Here is a 6,308-nt window from a genome sequence, read left to right as displayed (position 1 = left end):
ACACTATTTTGTAGTTCAAATTCAATTTTTATGTAGACAGGATAATGACAGCTATTACCTACTGTTACGTATAAACAGGATGTTTCCAGATAATTTTTGGTTATTACACATGGAAATATTAAGTAGAAAAGTTGAGTCAATTCTTAAAGATTAATTATACAATAATTTTTTTCTTCCATAGGTTTAAAGAATCTATCGTCCTATGGTTTCAAAATTAATATTTCTTGTGGCAGCGACGACTTTTCTCACAAACTTCCGCAGCGTCTCATTCTATCTCATATAATGAAACCATTACAAATCTGTACTGTCTGAATCGAAAAGCACTCACCTCCTCTATCTCATAACCACCTCCACTCTTTGCTCGTATTGAAAAGGCGTGAAGAGCCTCGAGACCGACTGTTAGTAGAACTAGAAGACCGGGTCAAGCCGGAGGTTTGGGAGGTGGTTATTGAAAATTCGGTTTGCAAAATTAGTCGGTTCTTCCAGACATCTGTCTTCATTAGCACCATTTCAAAGTCCAATTCCTATCGAATACTCATTTATTCCAGCTGCATTAAAGATTCTATCTGTAGTGATAATTATAAGCTTCACCAGTGAGTCCTAAAACTTTCAAAAATTATCGAAAAAGACTTTATTGACTATATTGATTATCTATGCAAATGTCTGTCCGTATGAACCGGTGGTTTTTATTATGCATTGTTTTGCTTTTTGTGCTGAGTGCATCGTTACATGTGGAATCAGCACCAGTGATGGAACAGAAACGATGCTCAAAAAGTCTAAGTGATGCTCTGAAGCTAGTCTGTAACGGTGTTTACAATGAACCATTTTCATATAGTGGCGAGGAAAATATAAGGCAAGCATCAGGACCCGGAATTGTGGAAGAATGTTGCTATCGTGCTTGCAGTGTGGCGCAACTTGAAACATACTGCAAGCCTACATCATGAAGCCTAAATTTTCAAAAAATCAATTATTTAGTCACGGTAATAATCATCCTTTGGTTACTTCCATTTGGTCAGTTACGTTAGACGTAGTCAACCAGAATCCATTCAAGACCAGTTTTAATTATTCTAATTTCAAAATAAGAATAATCGATTTCTGACGTTGGTGGATTTATATTTAACAGATGCCTGAATAATGTATCTTCACATTTTGCATTTATTCTGTACAGTGTAATATTTCGATTCAATTCAATACTCCGAATGTTTAAGAATAATATCCCGGGACCCGTAAAATTATCGGAATAATTTCTGAGAGCTTTGGTGGATACGAATGAAATTATTCAGTTCTGCAGGCCACCATCCGAGTGGCCAATACAAGAGCCGTTTCTCAGAAATGTATTTCATACGATTACTTTTTTCATTGATAATTAATTGCTTGCTGGAATAGTTTAAGAAGTTAAAAACTCAGGAAATTGCGCGAATGGACGTTTAACCGGATTCGAAAAAAAAGTTTCGGGTACTCAGGTAAATTATAAAGTCAATTGGATATAGCCTGTATATATGGTGTTTGTTTTTTATTTAATTTCTTATGGCTCATTCTTAATATTATGGATATGGGTAAAATATCTGTTAATCAGTATTTGCAAAAACATTTTCAATTGTTAAAGAAATTTGAATAAAATTGAGATAATGACGAATCTGAGTCGTGGGCTATTCAAGACAGATTTCTCATGTGGTACAGACTGATTGTATATTCGCAGAAATAAGTAGTGATTGTAAAAAAAAGTTTCACTACTCTGTTCGTGCGGTCAACACTTAAAATGTTAGCAAAAGTGCAAGATCTCCTGTTTTTAATTAGTACAGGTTTTTTTCAATTTTTGAAGCAAATGTGTATATTAACAATTACGATGCATATTTTAGAATTCGATTTCTATACATCTAAATTGTTTGCAAATAAAACGCGGCGCTACTTATGCAAAAGGGCTGTACAATAATTCCCCAAATATTTGAAGAATGTAGTCAAGTACTATTTATACCATACCGTAAAAAAATAATTAATCATTTTTATTCATGCTATAAATATTTAGATAATTATTCTTCAAGCTATATTACATCAATATAATGACCTGTTTTATATTTGGAAGGAAAACGAAATCCACTAGACGGTTAGCGAATTTTAAGGAACTAACTCGATGTACTACACATTTTTTTAGAAAGTTTGAAAAAAATGTAAATGAGTTTGACCTGAGCGAGACTGGATCTTAGATGATTCAAAAATTGCAAGTGATTAGAGCCTAATCGAACGGTCAAAAAATAGGTATGTAGTATAAGTATAACATTGAAATTTTTATTGTATTTAAATAACGTTGGAATGTTTAAACTTTTTAATTAAGCAAGACTGCAAATTTTCATTACACTTTTTTCTTAAAATGAAAATGTAATTGAGAATCCAAATCTATTAATACATTTTGGTGTTTATGCGCCTTAAAACTACAATTTTATTGAACATCCGGAAAAACAGGAATTTTCAGAATTTTTTTTTGCTTAAATCGCGTTTAGTATCATTATCGATGAATTTTAGTGTTTTTTTAAGTAGTATAGTTAGTATGCATTGTGTTTATCATATCAGATCAGATCAGAAAAAAATAAAGATTCATGACTTTCTTAAAACGGATGTAAATTTCTGGTGGTGTGGAAAAGGTCTGAGACCGTACTTCAGATATCATTGAGTCTCGCAATATACCGAATAATTTTATTATAGAAAGTGTAAGAATTTGAAGAACTAAATAGATGATTTATTATTGGAAGCATACGTAAACCACATATTTCTATTGATTTTTATTTCAATCGCGTGGGTTCTTAAATTTATGAAATATTTTACGGGAGTTTCATTGAATGATTGGTCTGGTGAATGTGACAGGGTCGTACATTAACCGGGAATACCGATGACAAGTGAAGATGAACCCGCCGTATCAAAGTACTTGTTTATTACCAGATTGCGAAGCATCCAATGCCAATTCTTTTCGGGTTACATATTTTCATTGATACCATGTATCAACAGTTGTGTATGCTCAAGGTGCAATGAACTAATTCTCGTCATTTTTTTCATTGCAGGAAAAGAAGTTTGACGAGTTTCAAGCTACATCAAAAGTGATCGATAGCGGAATGGTCATTAGAGATTAAAAAGGAAATACCACAATGTAATAGTTCTTATTCTGGTTATCAATTTGGGGTCTGGTAGTCTTCATTGGGATGACTGATTAATTTTTTTTTTCTTCGGTTACATTTGCAGACTCTGGAGACCATTGATCCCCGTTTTTTTCGTGATTAACAGAAATAAGGGGTCGCTATATCTATTGACCTTGAAGAATACTACAAATTATTCCTCTGTATGATGGTAATTGGTAATTAGGAGATGCCACCTGTTCTCATGCTTTAATTCCGATTTCAAGGTTGAGTGGATTGACGAAGTGGGTGCACTAATTACGGAACTACGAAAGGACTTCTTGTTATTCAAAAATTCTTTGAGAATTAACGTACAAATTTAATTTTCAATTGCATAATTAAATGGATTTATGATTTTTTTTACGAATTCCAGTACCCCTTCAGCATGAATGTCATATCATAGCAAATACGTTAAGTGAATAGGAGTGGATGAAGACTGTTTACCGTTTAGTACTAATTTTGTAAACGTGTATATAACATCCATTGATGATCTCATTAAATGTACTTAGGAAGTTATGTAAATATTGATGTAAATAGTAAAGAATTAATAAATGTTACACTAAATACGCATCTCAAATGGAACGCTTTTTGAAAAATGAATTCGCAACCTTTGAAAGGAAGAGATATATGAGAGTGAAGACGAAAGGAAGATGTAGTTAAATGATAACTCACCTCTTCATAATTAGATAAACATCTTTCTACCGGTAAGAATTGGCGGCAATACTTTTAGGTGTATAGGATGGAAATTGTTATCAATAGTCATACGTCATACGTGTCAAACAATTCAATAGAGTAACTGGCGAAATTGCTAAAAAAAACGTAGTGTAATTCTATTCGAATCACGTAGAGTTTCTGTAAGACTTCCCGCAAAACTGATTTTGGGTGCTTACTCCATTTGAATAACTCCATGAAAAACTGATCAAGTCACTCTGATCCGAATTACCTAAGATGGATTAGGATCATGTTTTGATCTGATCCCCTTGATCTTAGTCTGATCAGGCAAGGCCTGATGAAAAACTGATCAAGTGTTGATCGAGTTATTCTCATCCCAATTATCTAAGGTAGATTACGATCAGGTTTTCACCTGATCAGCTTGGTCTAAGTCTGATTAGGCCATTCTTAACGAGAAACTCATCAAGTTTTGATCCAGTTCATTGAAATAGAAATAGTGCATGTAGAACCAGGTCAGGTTCTCATTCAATCAGTCTGAGCTTAGTCTGATCAGATGATTCCTGATGAGAACCTGGTCAAGTTTGGATCTAGTCGTCCGGTTCGTGAAAATTACAGACTACGTTAAATATATGGGAAGGGAAAACGTAATACCATTATGAATAAAGTATACAATATACTTTATTCAAGTTTTTTGCAAATATGTGTAGACGTATTAAACTTACAAGGAAATTATTTTGAAGAGGAAAGTGGTTCAGAAACTTCGATTTTTTCATTAGTATTATATTATTATTATTATTTATTATTATATTATTCAAATCATTTTTCATCAAGCTGATTTGATCGGTAGCCTAGTGGGCCGGACATAAGACTGGTAATGGGAACATTGCATGTTCGAGTCCCAGCACCGGAAAAATGATAAGTGTTTTTCATCATTAATAATGAACGGGATGTATTAAAGTAGATAAACAGTAGTGATAACATTACATTATTTTTTGTTTTCTGCCAATAATTATTGTTTATTCGCATCATCCAACTTAAATAAGGTTGAGTTGAGCAAATCCTGAACTGGTTGACCTGATCAAGTCTTGATTAAAAAATTATGTTTCATGACTGATTAGGATTTGATCCAGTTACCATATCAGATCCTGAACTATCATCAGACCTGACCCGATCAAATCCTGATCTGGACCTGATGGAAATTGCCAATCGGGGACGACTAGAACACGTCCAATTATCGAGACCCCAATTGTAGGCAGCTTTGTGACCAAATATTCATAGTTGGGAAAATATTAAGTTACAAGCGGAGAATACAGATTTTCTGAAAATTATTTTTCGGCTTGTTGATATTCAGCGAAATGTGTTTATTTATATTTTTTAGCGAATTTCTCTTTAGATTAAACAGAAAAAAATATATGTATTCTGCATACGCCCCTTAATTGCTATGGCCATGATATAAAATTGCGCATAATCTGGGAACTGTACAAAAGGGACAGTATATAATATAATATAAGGGTCATTATGGTAAGATGGCCAATTTTAATAAGTGAAATCAAGAACTTCTCAATAGTCGGGGTCGTGAGTCAGTACTGTGCAGTCGCATCCCACTACAGCTTTCGTAACTTCAGAATATTAAAAGCATACTGAGATTACACGATAAATGTTAACAAATAAATATCCAAAATGTAATCGTTCTGCTTCTTTGAAGAGGACAGCAACAATGACTACACCGAGCTAAGATAATACTAATAGGCAGGCTTGTCCCCAGACTGCCGACCGGACCTCCAGCTTTAGGGCTCACTATTACTCAGTCTGCAAACCCGCGCCAAATTCAGTCGAAGTCTGGGATGATAACATGCGGCCAAGCTTAGCAGCCGGATTTCGGCCAGAGTCCGTCTACTGCCAGGCAACGCCCGGCATCATGTGATATTCAATTAATTATATATGAAACGTGAAAGCAGTAATCATTCATTTTGCCTATTAGACACAACTCGACCCCTAATCCCTAACTCAATAACACTTAAAATACCGATTTTATTAGCCTAACCCGAATAGAAAATTTATAAGGCTGAATTGACGTCAGGCCAGGGCTGAGTGCCACAGATGTCCGGGAGCCTGATGTCAGGTATGGTTAATCAGGTACGAATATGAACTAAGTCTGGCTTGCCGGCTCCTGCAAGTATATTCTACGTACCCAGGCTTCATTCATGTGGACTCAAGCTTGCCGGCCGTGGAAAAGCCGTATGCACGATGTATGCGGCACTGATTCATGCTCAATAATAGGGAAGGTCCCCAACGTGCCGTACTCTTCATCTATCAGGTCCTGATGTATTTGACTTAAGGTTTGCAGGTGTCCGATAAATCTCAAACCCACTTGGTCAGGCCCTGTTTCATCGAAAATGTAGCTTACCGGCTTATGGTATACCATACATTTCTTTCATCAGGCTCTTGTCCTTCCGAGCTAAAACCATTTTT

General features: G+C 34.9%; 1 long non-coding RNA gene across 1 annotated transcript; it reads left to right on the top strand.

Annotated features, from left to right (window-relative positions):
• Window positions 1-2,153: 2,153 nt before the first annotated feature.
• LOC105272943 (uncharacterized) lies at window positions 2,154-3,734 on the top strand. Its single transcript, XR_892864.1, has 3 exons — window positions 2,154-2,256; window positions 3,054-3,139; window positions 3,232-3,734. It is a non-coding gene; the product is annotated as an uncharacterized lncRNA (long non-coding RNA).
• The last annotated feature ends 2,574 nt before the right edge of the window (window positions 3,735-6,308 follow it).

The sequence above is a fragment of the Fopius arisanus genome, unplaced genomic scaffold (genome assembly GCF_000806365.1).
Source record: "Fopius arisanus strain USDA-PBARC FA_bdor unplaced genomic scaffold, ASM80636v1 scaffold00456, whole genome shotgun sequence".
In the NCBI taxonomy this organism is placed as follows: Eukaryota; Metazoa; Arthropoda; class Insecta; order Hymenoptera; family Braconidae; genus Fopius; species Fopius arisanus.
Note: the sequence above shows the minus strand (reverse complement) of the source record. Positions and strands in the feature narration are given on the sequence as shown.